Raw genomic sequence first — 23,364 nt, 5'->3', positions numbered from 1 at the left:
TTAGTTGCCTTCCTCATCATCTTCTTCATCAAGATGGTGAGGCTTTGGGTATTTTGAATAAACTGCAAATACATTAGGATCAAAAAGATAATTGAATTTGCAAAGAAAGAGACCTTGGCATTGAGAAGAAGACTTAACACTTTTCTAAAAATAAAATCTAGAGTTTATTGAATTTTCCTAGGAATGTATATTGAGCAATTTAGGTATTGCGCTGTACAAAATTTAATTAACCATTTAATTCACTCTTATGTATGTTAAGTTATGATCATAATTCTATGTTTAGTAATGTAAAAACATGAAAAACACTGAGACTTACAAGGAAAATTTTCTCATGCAACATTAGAAACCAATTTCTATCTAGATGTCATTATGGCTTCTTTTATGACTAATTTTTTTATATTAAAGTGTGAAGAGGTATAACAAGAATTTTCTTAAATTTAATTTCCTCATAATAACAGCACTTATTAAATGATTCTTAGTAAGTGATCTCAGGATATGAACAAAAATACCAAAATGATCAAATTCTGCCTCTTAGATTTTCCATGGGGTTTATTCTTGTGAAGTAATAATGATTAGTGCTCCTTTGGATCACTTTTATTCATGGCAATGGTACAATTTAGAAGTCACTTCAAAGAGGTAGTTGTTTTCTTCCTTCTTCTTGGACTAACAGTAACTACCTATTTTCAGAGTTACTTTCTACTAACTATTTGTTCTCTTACAATCCACCCTCTGCCTCTTGGCTTCTTATTTCCTTGGGCAAGTCATCATCACCATCAATGGTATTTATTGAGCATTTACTACGTGCTTGGGAGAGTTTCTGCACATCGATTCACTCACCTAGAAAATAGGAATAAATTCAGTCACCAGTAGAATTTATCAAACATCTCCGTGGGCAGGCACTATACTAAGTGCTTGGGAGGCTACAATACAATTAGTATATGTGACCTACTTCCAAGGTGCTTACAAACTAGTAGAGATAGATATTAAAATAAATTACAGATAGGAAGAATAGAATATGTGAGATACGGGCGGAGGTTATGAGTATTTAAATGCTTAGGTGGCACAGAAGTGCTTTCAGAAGAACTGATGGAATGGGGAGAAATGTGAAGGAGGAGTTGGTTCCAGGCAATTAGTCAATCAATCAATCATATATATTGGAGCTTACTGTGTGCAGAGTACTGTATTAAGCATGTGGGAGAGTGCAGTATAACAATAAACAGACACATGCCCTGCCCACGATGATCTGGGAGAGCGTGAGCAAGGTGTCAGATGAAAGATGACGACTAGGAACAATCAGTAGATTAGTTTGAGAGGAACAAAGAGTGAGAGCTGGGTGTAGTGTGAGAAGAGAGTGTATAATTTGGAGGGAGAGAGTAGATCGAATGCCTTAAAGCCACCTGTCAGAAGTTTCTGCTTGAAGCGGAGGAGTGTGGGAAACCATGGGAAAGCTTTGAAGAGTAGGCAGATGAGCACAGAATGACATTTTAGAAAAATGATTGGGGCAGCAGAGTAATTACGGTCTGGAGACTGTAAGCTCATTTTGAGCAGGGAATCTGTCTGCTAATTCTGTTGTATTCAACTCTCCCAAACGCTCAGTGCAGTGCTCTTTATATAGGAAGTGGTCAATAATTATGATTGATTGATTAGAAAGTTGAAAGACTGCAGGCTGGGAGTTCACCAAGGAGGCTGATGCAGTTGTCGAGTCAGGTTATGACAAATTCCTGGACCAGAAAGGTGGTCATTTGGTTGGAGAAGAAAGGGAAGGATCCGGGAATTGTGAGAAACAACTTAACCCAAATATTTTGAGGCATAACTAGAAATAATTGTAAACTTTGTTTACAGTGCTGCTTAGGGCAATAAAATAAAAATGCAAAGGGCTTTGTCAGGGTTGCTGTCCATATAGCTTCGGATTGGCTGACTTCTTCGGATGAGATGCTCACGTACGGCCCGATGAATCCTCTCACCGTTGCCGTCCCTCTTCTGCCCCCAACTCTGTCAGGGAGAGAAGTAGCTTGTGAATGTCTGGGGCAAGAGAAGTTGGCCAAAAGTCATCGGTGTATGTGTGCCTGTGGAGGTTATGAGTGGGAGTGGGGAGGCAACCAGCCAGAGAACAGAGGAGGAATAGTTAAAATTTTAAAAGGGGAAATAGCACTTGAGTCCCTAGCTACTGGAACTGTTGTTATTAAGCCCACTGGAGCAGACTTCCCCATTAGGTTTTACCAAAAAAACGTACCAAGAGCAGTCATTTGGATGTTTTTTGTTATGATTCTGTTTCCTTGTTCCAAAAATAGAGCTAACTTACCAAGCCCTAGAGCTAAATTGTAGCTTTCCTGATAATGCACAGAAATGTTTTGGTTTCCTGGAGACTATATTAACTGTAAATCTCAGAGTGAATTTAAGGGGCTTATTATTTCTTATCTGCTCAGGTGGGCCACCCGTTTTGCTTTACGTTAACTGGCATGGCTTTTTGACATGATGATGGTATTTGTTAAGTGCTTACTAAGTGCCAAGCACTGTTCTAAGCACTGGGGGAGATACAAGGTAATCAGCCACAATCAGCCACATGGGGCCACTTGGGGCTCACAGTCTTAATCCCCATTTTATAGGTGAGGTAACTGAGGCGCAGAGAAGTTAAGTGACTTGCCCAAAGCCAAAGAAATGGAAATACAATAGACAAGTTTTGAGAGGCAGAATGCCCTAGTAGACAGAGCACAACAGGCCTGGTGGTCAGAAGGCTATAGTTTCTAATCCCAGCTCCGCCACTTGCCTGCTGTGTGAACTTGGGCAAGTCACTTAACATCTCTGTTCCTCAGTTCTCTCATCTTTAAAATGGGGATTAAGACTATGAGCCCTATGAGGGACATGGACCATGTCCAACCTGATTAGCTTGTCTCTACCCCAGCATTTAGTACAGTGCCTAACATATAGAAAGCGCTTAACAAGTACCATAAACATAAGCATAAATTTTGTCAGGGGAAGGGAATTATGAGGGTCTGGCAAAGCAAAGCGTTCGGGGATTGCCTCTAGCAAAAAGAAAGCAATATTTTTCTTCCCAACACTTCTTCTGGCAAACACTTGAATGATAGTGTTAGTTAAGTGCTTACTTTGTTCTAAGCACTGTACTGAATTCAAGATAATCAGGTTGGACATAGTCCCCATCCAATTGGGGCTCACAGTCTAATTAGGAGGGAGTAGGCTTTAATCCTCATTTTACAGATGAAGAAACTGAGGCTCAAAGAAGTTAAATGACTTGCCCAAGGTGACACAGCAGACAGGTAAAGAAGTAGAACCTAGGGTCTTTGGCTCCCGGGCCTGTTCTCTTTCCACTAGACCACACTGCTTTTTATAGGCTATGCTACTTCTATTTCACCCAGAACAGACCTAATGGCAGTCAGGAAAAAAAAAAATATGGCAATCCCATCTGGGTCTTGCGGTCAATGATGTTATGTGACATGTTAGCCAGTTACTGTTAGGGAGATTAGCTGCTAACACTTTGTCGCAATCCAGCACCTCAATGCTGAAAGACGAGAGGCCAGACAGAGCAGACCTCAGTCTTGGCATTGGATTGCATCCTCGTGCGGCCCTGCTGATTAGCTGGGAAGCTTGCCCATTTGACAGCTGCTGGCAGAAATGCCCACCTCAGAGCACCCCAGCCTGCCGAGACTCTGGAGACCACGCCGAGCTTCCCCAGAAGGGCAGCAGACTTGGGGAGTGGAGGTTGGGAATGAGACCTCTCCTGATGTCAGAGTTCCTGGAGCAAATTCACAGGCAGGAGGAATGGGATGAGGCTGCAAAAAACCTTATTTTGTCAACACTTGGGTGCTCCCTCACGGAGCAAGCCTAATGCTATTCAGGTCCCAATAATAATAATAATAATAATAATGATGGTATTTGTTGAGCGCTTACTATGTGCAAAGCACTGTTCTAAGTGCTGGGGGGATACAGGGTGATCAGGTTGTCCCATGTGGGGCTCACAGTCTTAATCCCCATTTTACAGCTGACGTTACTGAGGCACAGAGAAGTTAAGTGACTTGCCCAAAGTCACACAGCCCATAAGTGGCGGAGCCAGGATTAGAATCCATGACCTCTGACTCCCAAGCCCGGGCTCTTTCCACTGAGCCACTTAGCTCCCCAAATCATTACTTCCAAACTACATTTTTCCCATTCAGGAATGGCCATTTTCTTTATGGTATTTATTAAGCTCTTACTAGGTGTCAAACACTGTTCTAAGTGCTGGGGTAGAGGCAAGTTAGTTAGGTTGGATGCAATCCCTGTCCCGCGTGGGGCTATTGTTTGTAGATTACTCCATAATCACTGGTTGGCCTTCAGACCCACTTCAGAACACACTGGAAATTCAAGGACCGAGACCTGAGGTGCTTACTTTGATTTCGACGGGAGACTCGATTACAGTTCTGTGGAAAAACGAAGTGGGAGAGGGATAGGGTTCCTGGGAAAAATACAGCCAGCTCCCAGTTAGCCTCCACTGTACGGTGAGGAGTAATGGAAATCAATCCATCAATCATAAATATTGAGCGCTTACTGTGTGTCAAGGGCTATATTAGGGGCTTGGGAGAGAACAATACAGTAGAGTTGGTAGATGCGTTCTCTGCCCATGAGAAGCTAACATTCTTTTAATCTTTTTTTTTTAATGGTATTTCTTAAGCACTTACAGGCACTGTACTACTCACTGGGGTAGTTACAAGCTAATCAGTTTGGATACTGTTCATGAGACACAGGGGGCTCGCAGTATTAATCTCCATTTTACAGATGAGGGAACTGAGGCACAGATACATTAAGTGATTTGCCCAAGTTCACCCAGCAGACAAACTGCGGAGCCGGGATTAAATCAATCCAACATAATAATGCAAATCCTTTATTTTAGCCAACAGCTTCAAACTCATTCCCCACTAAGCCATTTATCAGAGCAACTATCAAAAAGCCCATTTGACTGATTTGAGTTTTGCTTCTTCTCTATTGTTCCACCTAAAAAGCAAAATGACTAATAAAGGCTGAAGGGAAGAGGAAAGAAGAGGGAGACCCAGATCATTTAAAAATGAAATAATCAGATCCTAGGCAACTGAGGAGTGCTATAAAGGCTGTAACTCCACAGAAAAGGTCTCCAGTTGGCAAAAATCCCACCCAGGAGAAGTCTACTAACTCCCCATCGTTTAAAAAAAAATCCAAACAAGCCTTTCAAACAACGGTATTTTAATAATCTTTCAATTTAAAAGTTACTTGAATGGTTTTGTCTCTCTTTACTCATTGACTGCTTAGTCACTTCATCTAGGCTATTTTAAGTATTACAAGGCACATGTGTTCTTTCCTTGTTACCTAACAGCTATTCCTGGTACTGAATGATCTATAACTGGTAACAGGCAGAATTCAATCCTCAGTGCAAGCCTCACTTTTAAGTGACATTTTAATTATTTTTTCAAATGAACTATACCCTAAATTATGCCTTAATTCTCAGTGATGCTTTTTCACTGAAATTGTCACTAAGGCAATTGCTAGTAGCTCTATCAGTACTTTTTCCTTTTTTAAATGGTATTTGTCGAACACTTTCTATGTGCCAGACACTGTTGTAAGCACTGGGGTAAAAACAAGGTTGGACACAGTCCATGGCCCACATGGGACTCGCAGTCTTAATCCCACTTTACAGATGAGGTCACTGAGGAGCAGAGAAGTCAAGTGATTTGTCCAAGTTCACACAGCAGACAAGTGGTGGAGCCGGAATTGGAACCCAGGTCTTGCCTCCAGGTCCATGCTCTTTCCACTAGACCATATAGCTTTTCAAAAGAACTTCGAGAAAAGAACTTCTGAAATATCATACCAGTTGAAGGAATATTGACTGCCTTAACCAGTCTCCACTTTTTCAGTCATGATAAAATTGACCCTTAAACCTATAAGGGATAGGTCGCTGGCTTCATCCATTTAATAAATATCAAAGTCAACGAGCAAATCTGCAAGTTGGTTTTAACACTTGCCTCCAGTGAAGTTGTGGGAACTATTGAGGTTTTGAAAATTGAAAAAAAGGAATATGATTTCCACTTGCCTCAGGACAGACGGTCTGACATTTTTAAAAATCTAAGCCAGGTCCATGCTAGTTGAAGGCACAAATCTTGCCATAATATTTGCAATAATAGTTGCAGTGATATTGTTTTTGAACAAAAGGAGTCAGGGCTCCAATTCTAACAGTGTCACAATGGTTTTAATGACATGTTTGCCGATATCTTCAAATGTCCATATTCTAGGTCTTTCCAGAAATCATTCACTTATTCAATCACATTTATTGAGCACTTATTGTGTGCAGAGCACTGTACTGAGCACTTGGGAAGTATAAATCGGCAAATAGACAGTCCCTACCCAACAATCGGCTCACAGAAATCAATATCTTAAGATTCTAATATTTTTCCTGCTGCTAACTAAATGGCCTCTTTTCTGTGCTCTCTGGAAGGACACCTCATCTAAGTAGCCTCCATGCTGACACTGAATTTTAATTTCCTAATTCCTCTTCCTATCCTTCTAGCTTCCCCAATTTCCTTTAAATCTCCTGCTGTTCACACAGGGTTTTGCAAAGGTAACAAGAAAACCACTTTTCTATTTTGCACTAGTTAACGTAACCATTTCCCATTTCTTGACAAAGAACATCCTGTTTTCTTTATACTTGAATCATGTTTTTTTTTTTTTACCCTCTCAATCAGTTTACATTTGGTAGTTTTTATAAACACAATATGACTATTTCACAAATCAATCAATCAATCAATCAGTCATATTTATTGAGCACTTACTGTGTGCAGAGCACTGTACTAGGTGCTTGGGAAGTACAAGTTGGCAACATATAGAGACAGTCCCTACCCAACAGTGGGCTCACAGTCTAGAAGGGGGAGACAGAACAAAACAAAACATATTAACAAAATAAAATAAATAGAATAGATATGTACAAGTAAAATAAATAAATAAATAGAGTAATAAATACGTACAAACATATATACATATATGTATATCCCCATTTTACAGATGAGGAAAGAAAAGGGGCAGCTTTCTTAGCTAAATTGTCAATAAACCAATTCATATTTATTGAGAACTTATTCATTCAGTCATATTTATTGAGCACTTACTGTGTGCAGAACACTGTACTAAGTACTTGGGAAGTATCAGTCGGCAACATATAGAGATGGTCCCTGCCCAAAAACAGGCTATCATATACAGAGCACTATTTTAAGTGCCGGGGAGAGTCCAGTTCAATAAAGTGGGTAGACCTGTTCCCTGCCCAAAAGGAGCTTTCAGTTTTGACAAGTTATTTTAAAGTATGCAACTAGCACTCTCTTTTCTCTAGTTTATTAACTTTTGTGAGACTACAAACATTTACATTTAATAGCTTTGTGCTGGTAAAGATATTGGCATTTTAGATCTTGTATAAATGATTTTCACCTTACACTATCTTAGGTTCAGAAAAAAATTGAGAACACTTTCATAACAAAGCTTCTTTTTCCTCAAACGGTACGTATACCTTTTTTTAGATTCTTTTCCTGTGTAACGAAATACCTAATGACTCTATGCAAAGAAATGAAGCTCCTATAAAGGGAGAGAGATCTAGGAAAAGCTATTTTTTCCTTCTCTTTCTAAGTAATCAATGTGCGATTATTGAGAATTGTGGAAATCTCTGCCAGTCTAATTCTAATCAGTTCAATGCTAACTCAGTGGAATCATTATTTCTGTCTCAAAACCATATATGGATTAAAAAAACCCCAAGTCCAGTAGTAGGTAATCTCATTCATGAATTGTTTTTGTCTTTGACAATGAAAGGTCACCAAGTCAGAATGAACAGAACCCGCTCGTTCAACTCTGCATTTGACGAGGCAAGAGGGATAGTTAGAAATACAGGTTCCTCACAACGAAATGTTGAATTACTGTAAGATCTATAAGTAAATCCTGCTGTTACTAAAATGCTCAGCTTGGACTCCAAATAATTTCAATCGTCGCTCTGCTACTTGCTTTCTCTGTGACCTTGGGCAAGTCATTTAACTTCTCTGGGCCTCAGTTTCCTCACCTTTAAAAGTACTGTCTTTTCAGATTGTGAGTCTCCCAAGGGACAGTGATCATGCCTGATTCCCACCTATGTTTTCTTTTCCAGGGCTTCGAACTGGGAAAATACTAGTATTAGTCGTACTTTGTACCCCAAAAGCCATATGACTGCTTAGGAATGGATTACCAGACCTGCAGTAGAGGGTTGGATGGATATTAATATTTCATGGGGAAGTCAAAACAAGAGAAGCAGTGTGGTCTAATGGATAGAGCATGGGTCTGGGAATCAGATGGACATGAGTTCTAGTCCCTGTTCTGCCACTTGTCTGTTGTGTGATTTTGGGCAACTCACTTCACTTCTCTGGGCCTCAGTTACCTGTAAAAAATGGGGATTAAGACTGTGAACCCCATGTGGGACATGAACTGTGTCCAACCTGATTACCTTGTATCTACCCCAGGGCTTAGAGCAGTGCCTGGCACATAGTAAGTGCATAACGAATACCATAAAAAAGAGGTTTTCAGAGCAAAGCACAGAATTTGGGTTGAGATCTAGGAAAAAGCGATGGTATCTTGGATGGAGTGAAGAGGAAATAAATGTAATTTTACAAGTTTTTTAAATATAAGTATTTTATTATGAACTGGTTTTCCATAGTTAAATTGTGTAACTTCAGATGGAGATAAATTTCTTCCTGAGCACCTAGAAAGAAGCCCAGTAGCGGCTGGGTCGGGTGAGAAGAGAAACTTTCTGCTACCCCTGCTCTTACCACTTCCAGCCTACGGGAGAGGATATTTTTGTTGGCATCATAAGAAGAAGCTGGCCCTCAGTCTTATAGGTACAAAGTCCAGAAAGTTGTTGGCATCAGTAGGAACCCCCTTTTTTTTGTAATGGTATTTGTTAAGTGCTTACTATCATCATCATCAATCATATTTATTGAGCGCTTACTATGTGCAGAGCACTGTACTAAGCGCTTGGGAAGTACAAATTGGCAACATATAGAGACAGTCCCTACCCAACAGTGGGCTCACAGTCTAAATGCCAGGCACTGTACTAGACACTGCAGTAGATACAAGTTAGGTTCGTTCATTCAATCGTATTTATTGAGCGCTTACCGTGTGCAGAGTACTGTACTAAGTGCTTAATAATAATGATGGTATTTGTTAAGTGCTTACTATGTGCAAAGCAGTGTTCTAAGCACTGTGGGGATACAAGGTGATCAGGTTGTCCGATGCGGGGCTCACTGTCTTAATCCCCATTTTACAGATGAGGGAACTGAGGCACAGAGAAGTACGTCACACAGCTGACAATCGGCAGAGTCAGGATTTGAACCCATGACCTCTGACTCCAAAGCCCTTGCTCTTTCCACCGAGGCACGCTGCCATCCCTGTCCCACCTGGGGCTCACGGTCTTAATCTCCATTTTACAGATGAGAGAACTGAAGTACCGAGAAGTAAAGTGACTTGCCCAAGGTCCAGCAACTGACAGAGTTGGGGTTAGAGCCCAGGACCTCTGACTCCCCAGGCCTTTGATCTTTCTTCTAGGCCACACTGCTCTTTCCCCTCACTTGCTCCAGGACCGATGAGGAATATTCTATGTTTGTGGGTGGTCAGGTGGGGTGTGAGCAGGGTTTTCATGGGTACTTCCTCAGATATTGTACCTGAGCAGGTGTTCAGGTACATTTGCTAACAAAGATAATAATAATAATAATAATGATGGCATTTGTTAAGCGCTTACTATGTGCAGAGCACTGTTCTAAGCGCTGGGGGGGGGATACAAGGTGATCAAGTTGTCCTCGTGGGGCTCACAGTCTTCATCCCCATTTTACAGATGAGGTACCTGAGGTGCAGAGAAGTGAAGTGACTTGCCCAAGGTCACACAGCAGACATGTGGCGGAGCCGGAATTCGAACCCATGACCTCTGACTCCAAAGCCCGGGCTCTTTCCAACATAGCATCCTAGAGAGAACTCTCCCAGAATCCCTTCGATTCAAATGGACAAAGGCTTTGTTTCCAGCTAATTTTTCTTTCCTCCACCCCGTTCCACTGTGGAATAGGTGTGACCCCCATTCGCTTCAAAACACTAACTTCAAAACAGTATCTGCAAATAGAGGGGCAGCCTTGCTATTAGATTTCTACATCTGTGGAATTAAAACAGTTTGGAGACTAAGGGCACACCCACATGGTTACAAAGTAGGGGAATATAGTCTCCTTAGAACTTTATACAAAGTTTACATGGCTAAAGATGAAAGGGAAATAGTCTGAGCTTCCTTTTAATAATACACTTTGGTTCCACCCACAGCTTGAACCCTCTTGATTTCAAAATCAGCTTAACTCAGCCCTCACCGCACTGTTAGTTCCCCAAGTGAATTTCACAATTTCACTCCTGCAAACCTACTGATATTAGGCTAAACGATTTCATCACAGTTCCACAACTGCCTTTGGCCTTCAAGAGGAGCTCTCTGGGTGCCTTCCATTCCTGCGTTTGAAACCAAAAGAACAGCATGTTACTTTTTGTAGTACAGCCTGATCCCCAAAGAATATGAAAAAGTAATATAGAAATAATGATGTGCCATTTTCCAACGACTCAAGGATGGTTATCCCGATGCGCTGGTCTAGATTTAATAGCCATATTGAATCACAAGACAGCACAATGTGGTTAGGACAACAAATCAAGATCCTATCATTTTTACTAGGAAGCAATTTTGCTTCTTACTACGGTGAGCTCTCGAGATTAGTGACAGCCAGGCATCCGGAAACAAAAAATAGCGATTTTACATTTCCACAGGATTCCTCATAAACTGGTAAAAACAAGTCCAGCCAGGACTGCTCTCACTCAATTTGTTTCCGAAATGGATCACCGAGCTTTTCCATCGGGAAACTCCACCAGCATTTCTTAGGTTTTGTGTGAGTGGGAGTGAAATATTAAACCAAAGAAACAGGCCACAGGAGCTATCTGCTATAACAGTCATAAAGCATGCAAACTACAGGATGTTGCCAACTATAATTAGTGATTTTACACCACATCCAAATTATACAGGTTAGTGTTTTTATGCCCAATTAGCAGGTGAACAAGGGGAAACTCAAGAAATTAGGGATTTTGCTCAAGGACAAGTGGCATTCGCTACTGTCCATGAAAATGCCTGTTCTTTGATAGACATGAAAATAGCTGTAAAAAAATAATTTTTGGTGGCAGATAGGAGTAACACTCTAGCCTCCACGTTTCTCTGGGCTTTCAGAAGGGTGGGAAGGAAGAAACTAAATTATGTACCTACTAGCAGGATTGGGCAGGGCTAAAAACAGCCCCAGGGATACAGTTTTTCTTATGCCACCTCTTTCCCCATTTCATTTTCCCTGATTGAACTGATAAAAATTATTATGGTACTTGTGAAGCACTTATTCAGTACCCAAGACGGTACTAAGCAGCACGGCATGGTGGATAGAGCACAGTCCTGGGAATCAGAAGACCATGGGTTCGAATCCCAACTCCGTCACTTGTCTGTTGTGTGGCCTTCGGCAAGTCACTTCATTTCTCTGGGCCTTAGTTTCCTCATCTGTAAAATGAGGATTGAGACCGTGAGTCCCACGTGAGACAGGGACTGTGTCTGACTCAAATGGCTTGTATCCACCCCAGCACTTAGTACAGTGCCTGGCACGTAGTAAATACTTAATAAATGCCATTTTTATTGTTATTATTGTTGTTGGTATTCTCTGTACCTCCTCTGTAAAATGGAGGTTAAGACTATGAGCCCCATGCGGGACAGGAGCCGTGTCCAACCTGATTAGCTTGTGCTTACTGCAGTGCTTAGCATATAGTAAGCGCTTAACAAATAACATTTTAAAAGATAATGGTAGACTGCTGCTATTTCCATAGTGAGAAGAAAGGAGGGACACAGAACAGGACCCTTGTTGCTCTCGGTGACCTTACCTTCCCAAACCCAGAAGGGCCAACGATCTTAGAGAAGGAGCATGACTCAGTGGAAAGAGCCCGAGCCTGGGAGTTGGAGGTCATGGGTTCTAATCCTGGCTCCGCCACTTGTCAGCTGTGTGACTTTGGGCAAGTCGCTTCCCTTCCCTGTCCCTCAGTCACCTCATCTGTAAAATGGGGATGAAGACTGTGAGCTCCACGGGGGACAACCTGATTACCTTGTATCCACCCCAGCACTTAGAACAGTGCTTGGCACATAGTAAGCGCTTAACAAACACCATCATTAATTAATTAATTCTAGCCTGAGAGGCCTCTAAGAGAGCCCGTTGTTGGGTAGGGACTGTCTCTATATTTTGTTGATTTGTACTTCCCAAGTGCTTAGTACAGTGCTCTGCACGGTAAGTGCTCAATAAATACGAATGAATGAATGAATGAATGAATGAATGAATTCCCCATTCATGGGAGCCTGAGAGCCCTGCCTTGACTTCATCAAATTTACTGCGCTTTTAAATTCCAATGGGGCTCAGTTGCTCTCTTCTCCATAGGCATAAAACTGAGGGAAGCTCAGCCCCTCACTGCTCATGGAACTATCCTTATACTCTACTCTTTTCCCTATCCATAATGCAGTCTATCCATAATCTACTTTGATGTTGTCTCCTCTTGTAGGCTATAAACTCCCTGCGGACAGGGATTGCATCTTCCAACTCCGTCTTACTTTACTTTCCCAAGTGTTTAATACAGTGCTTGGCACACAGTAAATGCTCAGAAAATGCCACAGATTGAGCGTAGTTTCTAATTTTTTTGAGACATGGAAAAATTAATGGGGAAACTGAAGGAGAAGCAGCATGGCCTAGTGGATAGGTCACCGCCCCGGGAGTCAAAACGATCTGGGTTCTAATCCCAGCTCTGCCACTCATCTGCTATGTGATAGGCAAGTCACTTCACTTCTCCATGTTTCAGTCACCTCATCTGTAAAATAGTGATTAAGACTGTGAGCCCCATGTGGGACAGGGACTGCACCCAACCTGATTACCTTGTATCTGCCCTAGTGCTTAGTACAGTGCCTTGCATATAGTAAGCTTAACAAATGCCATAAAAACAAAACAAAACGATAAAAACAAAACAAAAAAACCCAATCTTTTGAAACCCCCATTGGCACAGTAGGGAAAGTTCAAGCAGGACAGCAGTGTTGTTTGGCCCTCTACTCCTACTTAAATCTTACACACACACACACTCACGCACACACAACTACGCATTAAATCTAATGAGAGAAAAGAATATCTAGTGCTGAAGGGATTAGGCTGAAAATAAGCACACCTGTGTCCTTTTCCAGCCATTGTTTGTTGATTCAGTTTTGGGACTTGAGAAACTCTTTTAACCTCTCTGTGTCCCATTGGCTTTGTACTCTTCAAATTAGTTCTGGCTACATACCAAATCCTCTTGTGCAGACACGTTCGGGATCTGTTTTGTTTGTTTTTCTTTTTCAGTTTTTCTCGCAATAGGGATCTGGGTGTACCCCATAATGCAGCCTTGATGTACTCCTCTGAAACTTGAGCGTACTCTGCTCTGGGCCACTTTTGCTTCCAACCGCCAGATGTAAATACAGGAATGTAGGACTCTGTCTAATAGGGAATTTATTCTTTGGATTTCTGAGGTAAAGTATGGAGGAATTGGTGCCCACAGGTACAGAATCTTACAGAGTAAGCCAAGACTTACTCGTCAACATTTAGGCTCTTGATGAAAGCAAGATGGCTGGAAGGGACCGAATCAGTGGAAAGAAGCATTGAGGAATAGTTCAGAACGCTAAAACACCTCTTTTAGCAAGGTCTCTGCTGGTGGCGGGGAAGGTGGGCCCTGGTGAACTTGAACTTCTTCTGATCCCAGAGTTTCCTTATCCTTGCCTTTCCAGAGAACAATAACAGCAATAATTGTAACAGTGGTATTTGTTCAGTGTAAGTAGAAGGGCAGTTAAGAAGAAGAAAAGCAGAAACATTTAAAACATAATAAAGAAGATTTTCAGGAATGGGGCACATTTATATAGGCAGCCAGAAATTAGAGGCTAGCTTAGCAAATGGCCATTGGACTCAGACTCAGAGCTGAGGCTTTGAGAAGGTCATTGCAAGAGGCCAAAAGTAAAATGGTGCCTGCCACTTTGACCACACCCCCACTACCACCCAAAACCCCAAAGATTCCAGTCAGCAATCCCTATTTTGATGGATTAACCAAAAGATTCAAAGAAAAAAGCTTGGTGTTTTGTCGAATAAACAACAGGAAGAATTCACTCACATTCTTTTTATTTTATCTTCAATTGCTCTACAAATCATATTTTTTTCTAGCTCTTTACCGCCTTCCCTAGCCTAATTCTAGCCCCAGAGCAGAACCTCAGAAAATGGAAACTACTTATATTTAGCATCTGGACACGGAAGAACTGTTAGAACTGATATGGAGAAAAAAAAAATTTACTAATGCCGTGGCAGATACAGGTATTTCTAGAGGCATCTCGGTTCAATGTTATTTCATTATTATGCACAGATTTATTAGGGGACAAACTCATTTGAAATTGAATGAAATTATACTATAACATTGTTCGATTGCTTCCATTTTTGAGGTAACCCGAAGACAATCGTGCTTCAGTATGGTACAGCAAGTGTGGCTTATACAATACTAATGCCATACCAGCATTTCCTGTACATTTCTAGCAACATGAGACAATAACACCACACAAATGATTGAGAAAATGTCTAGCAGTAGGAGTAATAGATACTACTACTACTACTACTTACTACTACTACTACTACTACTACTATTACTAATCATATTTGTTAAGTACCAGGCACCGTTCTAAGTACCGGGGTGGATACAAGCAAATAGTGTTGGACACAGTCCCTGTACCACTTGGGGCTCACAATCTCAATCCCCATTTTACAGATGAGGTAACTGAGGTACAGAGAAGTTAAGTAACTTGCCCAAAGTCACACAGCTGACAAGTGGTGGAGCCGGGATTAGAACTCTTGACTTCTGACTCCCAAGCCTGGGCTTTTTCCATAGAGCCACGCTGCTACTAGGGGTAGGTAGATCAGGACTAGGATTAGTTTGGATAAATTGGACATTTTCCACCTTCTGGTGCCACCAATCAATCCACTGCATTTATTGAGCTCCTACTGTGTGCAGAGCACTGCACTAAGCTCTTGGGAGAGTACAATATAGCACTATAACAGATATATTTCCTTTCCATAGTGAGCTTACATCTCAGTGGAGCTTCACAATCATCATCAGAGCATTAAACTGTTTAAAATGATTTGAAAGTAATATTGTATACACCTACATAATGTCTTTTGTTCGATAGGGGGGAAAAAAAAGAACTCAATGTCCTCTATTTAGGTTAATTGTCCTGGGGAAATTGGATTCACTTAATGTTGTTTTGTATAGTCTCATTTTTCAAGAACATAACCCCAGTGCTGACTAGGAGCTGAATGTTTCAAACCCAGTGAGGTAAAATTGTAAGACCTAGAAAGGATCTTTGTAGTTCTTAAGGAGCTGAAGCTAGAGTGACTCAAGATACATTTCTTAAGGATGAATAAGGTAGATTGCAGTGACTTCCTCATCTAATGATCCCTTCAGAAAGATAAAGTTATGAAAGATAAAGATGAAGACAGAACAAGTTAAAAGCCAGTTGAATAATCCACCAGCAGCCTAGATCTTAAAAATGAAGAAATACAAAATACGCTCCGTAACAGTTGCCAAACGTACGGGCTAAAAGCAGCATTTTCAGCAAATCTCTGGTCTACATCAAATACATACTTAATTTGGGAACTTTTATTCTCCATTCTTGGATGCATTCAATTAATTTCCGCACTGAAGTCCATGACGGGGTTGTTCAGAAAATTAGGAGGAAGAAGAAAATGCTTGCAAGGACCATATCCTTTGGGACCTGTATATTCTCCTCTCTCCGCTTCAGTGGTTTGATCCTCTCAGGGCCTATTCAATCTGGCCAGGTCCAGCACCTGAGATCGAGTGAACAATAGTGCTTCACTAATAGGCTGAAAAGTGCAAGGTGGCATTTGAAAGATCGGATGAAAGGAAAAGGAACAAAGGAAAACATTACCAAAGTAAATCCTACTTAATAACACAAAGCATGTAGAAGAATGAAATCCTGAAAGCTTGAAAGGGAGAGAACTTATATTTACCCATTTTGAGAGAAAGCAGCCGATCACGCTCGGGTCTTGTTCAGTCGGTCTGTAAAAGCCTCTGTTACCATGGTAACTAGCTGTGATTAAGTGACTTAGCGGATACGGCGTTGGAGGGTTGAAGTTTTGATAGAACGAAAGGATTTTCATCATAGGAGTTCAGAGACTTAAGAAATAAGAGTTTAGCAAGGGGTTGAGGTTTCTTTATACAAGTGCATGTTTTATTTCACCGCCAGCATTCTGGGAAGACGTCAAATGGGTGAGGCGTCATTAGCTGGCTCTGTTTGATTTGGTAGTCTGGAATGTTTGGCAGACCTTCGAAGGGGAGAGGTATAGTTGTAGACTGCATTATTCTGAATTTTGCTGAATTTTACCTAGAATTTATTAGTCCAGAGGGCACGATTGGAGATCATTGAGTCTCTTTTGACTTTCATCCTTGAGTTAATTTCCCAAAGCTCTAAGCAATTTTATTTCTTTCCTGGGCCCACATCCCAGTTTCTCCAAGAGGAGAACCGGACCTTGGACCTAGTACTCTGCGAAGATTCCAATCCATTCATTTTATCTTTTCTGCCAAAGGAGGATGAGGCCCTTTACTTATGTCCTGGTGCTCAAAAAACTAGCAATCCCAGCTGGATCCTAACAGCCCATAGAGATGTAAAGTCCATATCTTTGATTTGTGAATTTTTGCAACAGCTCCGTTTATGTACGGATGTGGACTATGTGACCACATAAGAAATGCAGCCATCACCTTGGGGAAAAGCAGAGTGGCCCAAGGGGAAAAGCACACAGGACTAAGAATCAGGAAACCCAGGTTCTAGTCCCAGCTCTGCTACTTGCTTGCTGAATTAATTTAAACAAAACACTTACCTTCTCGGTGCCTGATTCCTCATCATAAGGCATGAGATGGCTTTTCAGTAATAAAAGCTGATGATAAACCTGAAGGAAACCAAGATTATAAACCTGTCTGAACTAGGGAAATCCTTTACACAAACAAAGATTTTGCAACCCAGAATTTAGCAACAATCAAGTAACAAATTTCATACAGAAACTGAAGGTCTACCAAGCTGTGATATGTCATCTTCTTTTATGGACATCTTGACCATAAGCTCCTTGGAGGGATCATGTCTACTAACTTTATTGTATTGCACTCTCCCAAACACTTAATTCAGTGTTTTGCATACAGTTTGTGCTCAGTAAATACCATTGATTGTTCAACATCTGGCTTTTTGAGCAGTTTATCAACATCGCCTAGGAATGATGCTCAAAAGAAATGGCAGTATCACTAACAATAAGGCCCTCTTTGAATGATCTTCAAATACGAAGGAGAGATATTTATTCTAGTGAATAACAGGAATAAAGAACTGCACAGAATTGGGAAAAAGTTTAACACAAAAAGGAAATTATTCCTCTCTCTAGAAGGCTTTATTCTTGATTTCAGCAAAGCATACAGAATGGAAAGAAAGGAAATTTGCCAAGACGTCCACAACCTTGAAAGATGGAAAACAAGAGTCCCTTTTCTTATCGAGAGGGAAAGGACCCTGTGATAGTGACCTTCATAAGAGACCATTAAAGAGATTAATTAAAGGTAATAAAAGGTAGTGTGCTACTTTGAATGAAAATTTATATTAACCACAATATTGTTTCCCCCCCACAGAAAGAAAAAGCCCTTGACAAGAAGCTATTATTAGGAGGATTTGTTAAGCATTCCAGCTAGTAATTGAAAACTGAATGAAATGGAAGAAATGGAAGAATTGCTATTAGAATCATTTTGGCAAGTAGTGTTTTTTGGTTTAGTAGATTCATTCGTTGAATGAAATCTGAAAAATGAGATTTCAGATTTTGAATGTTTATGAAGAGAGAAGATTTTAAAGAACTTCAGAAAGTACGATATATGCTCACTGTAGAATTTTCCCCTGGGGTTTTTTATGGTATTTGTTAAGCATTTACTATGTTCCAGGCATTGTACTAAGCGCTGGAGTAGAAACAAGCTAATCAGGTTGGACACAGTCCATGTCCCAGATAGGGTTCACAGTCTTAGTAGTACTTGGCACATAGTAAGCGCTTAACAAATGCCATCATCATTATTATTATTATTTTACAGATGAGGTTACTAGAGAAGTTCAGTGACTCGCCCAGGATCACACAGCAGAGAAATGGAGGAGCTGGGATTAGAACCCAGCCTGTGCTCTATCCGCTAGGTGACAATGCTTCTGTATTACTGTGACTTTAAACTGTGTCTCTGAGACTTGGAATCTGTTTCTGTGGGAACACCAAGACCGAGATCACACAGCAGATGAGTAGCAGAGCCCGGATTAGAACCTGGGACCTTCTGATTCCCTGGCCCCTACTGTATTAGGCCACTCTGCTTCTCACACTGCTCTGACTCCCTCCATTTGCCTTGAACTTGAAGTTCAATTCCGAGAAAAGTTGGTGAGTATCTTCCTCTAAACTTCCCCGTCTGTCCAAGCTGAGCCACAACTTGATCTGGGTGACCGTCCCACCTCTGCCTTACTCTTCTTACTTCAGCATAAAACACCTCCCTGTCCAGAGGGCTTTACCAGAACTAGGAAATAGGGCAAGGCAGTGGCTGATGAAATCCAGTGTAGACATGAGCAGTGTAGAGAAAGGAAGCTTCATTTGTCTCGAGTTACCGACCCTGGCAGAAAATATGATTGTGAGCATGACCTGTCATTGATTTGCCCAATATTCAGCTGCAGCTCTAGAGACTAATAATGGTACAGTGACCTGGCGCAAATCCAACAGCAAACAGTATAAGCCCCCAATTAATGAGTGATTGTGCTAATCAATGGTCTCATTTCATTTCCTCTATGTTCTGTGTTCCGGGGAGTGGAGGAAATTGCCTCTCTCTCCAGCTACTCTGGCGGCGTCCCCAGCCCAGTTTGGGACTGGATGAGAATTCTTGGGAGAATTTTTTTCAGCCAGAAGGCTCTGTGCATTTTGGCCCATGACTTTTGATAGTTTTTTGCTGCCAGCAGCCTCATTATCTAAGCAGGTAATTTGTTCAGCAGCTATACCTAAGCGGCTAAGAATAATAATAATCATTACAGTATTTGTTATGTGCTTACTTTGGGCCGGGCACTGTACTAAGCGCTGGGGTGGATACAAGCAAATCAGGTTGGACACAGTTCCTTTCCCATGTAGGGCTCCCAGTGTCAATCTCCATTTTACAGATGAGGTAACTGAGGCACAGAGAAGTGACGTGACTTGCCCAAGGTCACACAGCAGACAAGTGGTGGAACCGGGATTAGACCTAGGTCCTTCTGATTCCCAGACCTGTACTCTATCCATTCTGCCATGCTGCGTCTCTAGGCTACATTGCTTCTCTATAGAATCATATCATAGATATATCATATCATAGATATATAGAATCATATTATATTATCATTTCACTATATAACCTAACTGTTCACTTTATTTTGAATGAGAATTCTGTTTTTGCCCCACAATTCAAAGAGGGAAAATGGTAAAAAAAAAAAAAGGAAAAGGTTGATAACAGTAACTATCAAAGGGATTAGAGGTGAGAAATAAGAAGAGGGAATGGGGAAAAGATTGTGGCTTTGGTTCCGAGAAAAAACTAACACAAAGGGGACTATTTCTTTCGAAAAGAAGGATGTAAGGTGTTTTGATAAAAAATGTGATATTAAATGCAGACACAGTCATGAAGAGTTTCTAATTTTTCATCTTCCACATATCGAATGAGAGGCGGCTACTGAAATGAGCCAGTTGTCTGCTGAGTCCAATTATCTGGGGCATGGGTACTTTTGTACTTACAGACACAGATCCGTTCCTTGTTTCTCTCTCCTCCCGGTCTCCCACTCTAGTAAAGCCCTCCCCACCCCCTCACGCTCTCCCATGACCCCCTTTTCCATACAGAACCCATTTTCCCTAGAAGCAACACCCTCGGAGCCCATGGATTCAAGATCCATGTGTGTCAGTGTCACTTTCAGTGTTTATAGACATGCATCTGTTTTGGTATGCATTTATAGGTCTGTGTGAGGGTGTGGATAGGTATAAAAATGTGTAAGTGTATGGTGTGTGTGTGCGTGCACAGGAGTTAGAATGCCTGTGTGACGGAGTGTGAACACATCAAAAGGGAAAGGAAAATTTTCAAAAGACCATTTCTGTGCTCTTTAAGAAAAGGCCTGACCATTTCTGTGTTTGAGCATGCAGAAGGGAAACAACATTTTCCAAGTATAGAAAATAATTTAGCAGCAAGAAGAGGGAAGGGAAGGTAAAGAACAAAACCTGAAGAGTGAACAGAACATTTTGCTTGTCTTGAATTAAGTAAAGCCACCAGGCTAGGAGCTTACACCACTGTAGAAGCTGGAAAGCACCAAGCATTCCTATCAGGCTAGGGGGGATAGAAATGCCTTGCGTGCTCTCTGCAGCTGGTACTGGGGAATTCTGGCAGCAGTGAATCCAAAGTATTTTGGAGGGTTCCTATTTGGACACTGGAATTTCAAAAACAACCTGATGAAATGATACATCTTGAATTATGTCCCGAAGGTGGAGATGTTGGAGTCAGATGGATCTCTCGTGGTGGCAAGTAAACAAGAAAGACAGAGGAGACAGGCTGGACCAACTTAATTCCCCTTGTAATAGCAGGGAAGGATAAAGTGAACATACAGCCTCAGTCCTTGCCATTTCTCTGCCAAATTTCCATTTACCTGGGACCGGAATAGACCGGGCATTTTAGAGGAGACGGGTGTGGCGTCCTCTGAGGAAGCTATCTCTGAACTGCCACCATTTTTCTTTCATTTTTCTTTAAAAAAAAAACCAAGCCTATAACCTAGCTATAAACTCTGAAAATAAACAGAAGCAGTAATAAACCGAAGCTGTGCCTCTGTAGGGAGGAGAGGCGGTAGAGCAGGAACCACAGAGGAAAGGGTGAGGCCCACATCAAGGTGAGACAGCCCCCATCTTCCTGAGAGCAGCAACAGCCTGGTGAGGGCTTCCAAAGCGAAAGGGTTGGTGTCTCTCTAAAAGTGCAGTTTCCAACCAGACGCTGGGAAATGCTTTAACCTAGCCAGGGAATGCAATTTTTTTTTCTGGTATTTCTTAAGTGCTTTCTATGTTCCAGGCACCCTACTAGGCACTGGGGTAGATACAAGCTAATCAGGTTGGACACTGGACACAGTCCATGTTATAAATGAGACTCATAGTCCTAACCCCCGTTTTACAGATGAGGCAACTGAGGCACAGAGAAGTGAAGTGATTTGCCCAAGATCACACAAAAGACAAGTGGCAGAACTTTAATTAAGACCCAGGTTCTTCTGGCTCCCAGGCACACGCTCTATCCACTAGGCCACACTGCTCCTCATTCAGCGCTTAGAACAGTGCTTTGCACATAGTAAGCACTTCATAAATGCCATCATTATTATTATTGTTATTATTTCCAGCCAGACTGGCATGCTCGGTTCTTTCGCTGTGCTAAATCAACTACCTACTCAGTCTCTTTCTGCTTGGCCTAATAGCTGATAAAATACTTCCCCTAGTAAGGAAATAATCATTTTTACTTTCCGATTGCTGTGCCCCATGTCCCTTTCTTAAATAGGTTTCATCTGGCATTTTGTACCCTTCTTTTATATCGATTTAACATTTTATCACCTTGTAACTTCCTTGGTTTCCTTTCTAGTATATTTTAAAAATCATTATGAATATTCTCTGGCAGCAGAACGGATTACACTGTGAGCCCGTTGATGGGTAGGGACCGTCTCTATATGTTGCCAACTTGTACTTCCCAAGCGCTTTGTACAGTGCTCTGCACACAGTAAGCGCTCAATAAATACGATTGAATGAATGAATGAGTGAATTAGATAATGCCTCAAGTTCCTTTCCAGACCAGCGATGAGCTGCATTTTTACTTTTTTGTTGTTACTGTGGTTTTTAATGGTACTTGTTAAGCAACTGCTATGTGCCAGGCACTGTACTAAATGCCGGGGTAGATACAAGATAATCAGGTTGGACGCAGTCCCGTGTGGCTCACAACCTAAGTCAGAGGGAGGAAGATTTAATCACCGTTTTACAGATGAGGAAATTTACAGGAGGCCTTCCCAGACTGAGCCCCTTCCTTCCTCTCCCCATCGTCCCCCTCTCCATCCCCCTCATCTTACCTCCTTCCCTTCCCCACAGCACCTGTATATATGTTTGTACATATTTATTACTCTATTTATTTATTTATCTTACTTGTACATATCTATTCTATTTATTTTATTTTGTTAGTATGTTTGGTTTTGTTCTCTGTCTCCCCCTTCTAGACCGTGAGCCCGCTGTTGGGTAGGGACTGTCTCTATGTGTTGCCGACTTGTACTTCCCAAGTGCTTAGTACAGTGCTCTGCACACAGTAAGTGCTCAATAAATGCGATTGATTGATTGATGGATTGATTGAGGAAATTGAGGCAAAGAGAAGTGACTTGCTCAAGGTCACACAACAGACAAATTGCGGGAGGCGCGATCAGAATCCAGGTGCTCCAACTCCCAGTCCCGTAGTCCATCCACTAGTCCATGTCGCCTTCTTCAGCTTCAATGACAGAGGTGCTTCTGCCTCACTGTTGGGATCATCATCATCAATCGTATTTATTGAGTGCTTACTATGTGCAGAGCACTGTACTAAGCGCTTGGGAAGTACAAATTGGTAACATAGAGAGACAGTCCCTACCCAACAGTGGGCTCACAGTCTAGATCTTCCTCTACCTCCTCTTCTCCACTGCCGCCTTAGTTACTGCTTCCGCTGCTACTGCAGCTGCTGCGAGCGGTTTCCTGTAAGTTCTCCGCGCAATTACCCTGCGTGGCTCAAGTCCTCAGTGAACCTTCTACCAAAGAGAATCTGTGGTGATAGAGGCAGAGGGGAGAGGGCAAAAAGAGGTGTCCTTCCTTTCCTACCACCCTCTCGGGGGCCATTTTTGGACCGACAAGATGGGACCCGGATCTGACCCTGTCCCACCTCTTGCAGCATAGGTGGCTGCTTTGCCTCTGGCTTGCCTGCTGTGTTCTTCCAGCAAATGCTCCAAATCCATTACTACAAAGGCTAAAAATAAAATACAAAAATAAGCCTGGTAGCTGCAGAGAGCGGAGGGCGGAGGTGAAGCTTAAAGAAGGCAGGAAGGGAGAAACTTTGATCTTGCCACCACCCTGTTTAGAGCCTGATTCTATACTGCAGTATTTGCATTGGTAAAACCTCCCTCAGGACATAGCAATGTTACATTATTTA

At 41.7% G+C, this 23,364-nt stretch overlaps 1 long non-coding RNA gene across 2 annotated transcripts; it reads right to left on the bottom strand.

Annotated features, from left to right (window-relative positions):
* Nucleotides 1-1,807: 1,807 nt before the first annotated feature.
* LOC119932587 lies at nucleotides 1,808-16,214 on the bottom strand. Of its 2 annotated transcripts, none has more exons than XR_005452347.1 (2): nucleotides 16,134-16,214; nucleotides 1,808-1,992 (listed from the first exon to the last, which is right to left on the bottom strand). It is a non-coding gene; the product is annotated as an uncharacterized LOC119932587 (long non-coding RNA). The 2 variants fall into 2 exon arrangements; XR_005452348.1 differs by lacking the exon at nucleotides 16,134-16,214 and adding an exon at nucleotides 10,417-10,498.
* Nucleotides 16,215-23,364: the final 7,150 nt, after the last annotated feature.

Source organism: Tachyglossus aculeatus, chromosome 9 (assembly GCF_015852505.1).
Source record: "Tachyglossus aculeatus isolate mTacAcu1 chromosome 9, mTacAcu1.pri, whole genome shotgun sequence".
Taxonomy (NCBI): domain Eukaryota; kingdom Metazoa; phylum Chordata; class Mammalia; order Monotremata; family Tachyglossidae; genus Tachyglossus; species Tachyglossus aculeatus.
Note: the sequence above shows the minus strand (reverse complement) of the source record. Positions and strands in the feature narration are given on the sequence as shown.